The sequence below is a fragment of the Branchiostoma lanceolatum genome, chromosome 18 (assembly GCF_035083965.1).
Source record: "Branchiostoma lanceolatum isolate klBraLanc5 chromosome 18, klBraLanc5.hap2, whole genome shotgun sequence".
Classification (NCBI taxonomy): domain Eukaryota; kingdom Metazoa; phylum Chordata; class Leptocardii; order Amphioxiformes; family Branchiostomatidae; genus Branchiostoma; species Branchiostoma lanceolatum.
The window spans coordinates 8393677-8397269 of NC_089739.1; positions in this window are offsets into that span (position 1 = coordinate 8393677).

Here is a 3593-nt window from a genome sequence, read left to right on the forward strand (position 1 = left end):
CCCAACTCATATATCAAATATATGTGTATTCATCAAGCTACAAACAGGCGAATTTGTACGCAGGGTGGACATAGGGAAGCGTGTAAAGATATGATGCAAAAATCTGTTTTGTTTACGAGCAGTAACAAGACTTTGATTGTATGTTATCCTTCCTTGAAAAAATAAGCTGACCTCCCCGTTGCATGCAGTGTAATCTTCCAATATACATTTGTAATGTATAAATTTCGAATGGTGGGGAGAGTCCATTCTGATGCGGAGGGGTGAGAGCTTAGACATTATAGACCTCATGGTAGCATCTCCACCCCTCTCTGTATATGCTTATGGTAGATTCCTCCTCATCTGGATAGTGTGTTTGAGATCATCCTACTCCACAAAAAGGGGGTGTTTTTCTCCTGCTCTGTATTGTATACCCTAGCAATAAGTCGAAATTTTGGTTCATTCTTCTGTGGATTCAATGAAGGTTTTTCAACTCATTTTCTCTGTATATAGAAGACGGACGACATGCAAGGTCGAATGTTGACCTTGCCAATGGAAATGATCATGTGACCAATCACATGGGCATCATGTGACCATCATGTGACCGTCACATGGGTTAACCTGATACTACTGAGAACTGATTTCTATATAGCCTATAAGTCTTGAGTTCTAAGCTAAGTAACTGTAGTCTGACAATGTTTTCGAAAGATTTAAATGACCAGTCGAAAAATAGCCGGGGTAGGGTTTACCTGTTGGGGGGAAATTTTGCCGCAACATACATATGACAGTAATATATCTATAAATATATACACGTGTGTAAATGACGATGATAATAGGTTTTCACTTCTGGAGAAGCAAAGTTTCTCAGATGTATACTGCGGAAGGCGTTAGGGAAAATTCTATGCAGCTTAAAGAGACACACCCGCTTGAATCCTTACAGATATACCCCTCTAGTTTATGTGAGGACGGTCCATGCCGAGACCTGTGTTATATATGAACTCTTCTATATGACGATGTAACCTTCAAACCTTCCTTTATCACTGCTGTGATCGGTTCTTGCTTCCCTGTACAGTGGGGGTACAGAAAAGTCTCAACAGAGCGACTTGTCCATGCAAATTATGCACCGCTTACCCTCCACTGTTCATTTAGGGTAACATCTTCAATGTTCTGTTCACAGCTTCTGAAGTGACATTGCTACGTCTTACTTACAATGTCTCGGTTCAATGGCATCTTAAGAAGAAATAACTTAAGGATGTGTATGTTTCCTTTGAGAGTTATGTGTCGATAGTGACACTGCTAGTAACATTTAAGCATTTCCTTGGCGCTCTTACGTTCACTGTTAATACCCCCTTTGTGCTTTTCTTGCTTCTCTCTTGAGTGCAATATATGATAGTGTTTGTGGAATAAAGTTTCATATTTAGAGTCGATAGGTGTATAAACTTGCCAAGTGGGGGTGTCAGCAGGTAATGTAAGAGCAGCGCTATGTGTTACAAGGAGTATGCCCTTCCCACAAATGTATACACCCCCTGAAAATTCTGCACCAGTACTGCATGAGACAAGTGTGTTGTACCTTGTACCTGAATTAATAAAAAATTCTAAGTCCACATTGCCATGTTATGTGTCGTTAATCCTTATATAGATGTGAAGTACTAGTATGCAGGTAGCTTAGGCAGAGATGTACCATAGAAAGTGCAAATGATGCAAATTGGGACTTTATTTGCATAACTAATGAGCAAAGTATATTTGCAATGTTTTCCTTTAAAGAACTCAAAAATATATGTAGTTTATTAGGTGGCTTATTATCAGATACCAATAATGCAAAAAGATCCATAATTTGCATAATTGATACACAAGTGACATAATTCTTCTAAGTGGTAAATAATTGGACTGTCAACATTGTGAACATTGATTAAAAGACCAAGCATAGATTATGCAAATGTCGAGGTCATTTGCATACTCAGAATATTTCATGGAGATGAGGTCTTCAAACTCTTGTTTTAAAAGTGAATCTGATTATTGATATAATGATATGCTGATTATACCAAACAGGAGCTAATTTGCATAATTGATGAAATTCTAAAAACCCATCCATTTCCATGAAAGCACTTTCATACATCTGGCATCTATCACTGAGAAAGAGAGGACTATCGATAAATATCAATTATGCAAATGATTGATGAGAACATAGTTTACAATAATGATACTACTATACTGGTAAATGACGGAATTTTTTCACTTATGTTTGGTATTTCCATATAGCTTAAGTGAATCTTATGATTGGCATACTAGTGAGATGGTAATTATGCAAAACAGGAGTTAATGTGTATATTTGATGAAATTATATAAATCCACTGCGTTTCCAAATCTATCTAGTTGCTTGAGTAACTGTTTCTATTGCGTATCTTATAAACGTCATCGACATTCCTTGATAGGACTTTCAACATGTGGCATATGTCACTGGGAAAGATGGGAATATCGATAGATATCGTTTAAACAAATGAAGACTTGATTTGAATAATTGATGAGAAAATGCTGTATAATGCCATATTGGTATACGTTAGGGCGGGAATTTGGTACTTGCATCAGTCGGTATTAAAGAATATCATACGACGAAGATATGAGGTCACATTTCTTCCACTTTCCCCTACGATGTATCGCGGTCGAAACTGTTGTACAATGTAATGTTACGATAATTCTAACTGCCTGTGTTGATTCCAATGAAGCAGGCTGGTTATCTAATTAATCACACCTGAGTCTAATGAACGGTGCATGCACTGCTACTGTCGTAATTTATTCATGTAGGTATATTCTATCGGAAAATACATCTTATAACGTTAAGTGTTAAGTTTAACATTGTAACTTACTGGTATAATAAAAACGTATTTGATAGAGTTGTTAAGAGATTATTGTCGTCGGATTGCTGATGTTGGATACTGTAATTTATTAAAACTATCTTCACGATCAGACCACAAACGAAAGTGAGAGAGAGCTAGTCCGGGCCCTTGCCATAACAACTACTGGTTATGTCGTTCATTGGAATGACAGCCTCCCTTTTTGGGAGACGTGTTAGCCCTTCGGGTTGGCAAGTGCGAGCCTTGGACGGCTGAGCTGAGCTGTCCTATGGCTTAGGAGATCACTAGTTCTTTGTCTGGGAACTTAGTGTCTCAAAAAACTAGGGCCCTTCGCGGTGCCCTCAAGGCCGGTCTGGCCACGCCAGGCTGTGTCGCAAGACGTCACGTAACACGATGTCGCATTAGGGCAGAATTATGTGAAATAAAGTCAAATATCACAAAATTTAATCATTATAAGTTCATTTTCCCACAATTTCCCTGACTCTTCTTGCCCTACCCTCAATACAAGGTTTAATATTGAATGCAAATTCTATCGGCGCTATTGAAAACCTTTTGTAACCCCAACCCCACCTACACCCCCGGAAATCCTAACACTACCTTAAGGGCAGGCATCTTTCGTTCGTGGTCTGGAACTTAAAAAGACCATTTGGGTAAATTATGTTGATATGCACCTGTAACACAGGTGAGTGTAATTAGTCTGAATGTATCAATTGCCATGGTAACTGAGATTCAGTCATAACCACATTGAAGACTAGGAGCCCTGGG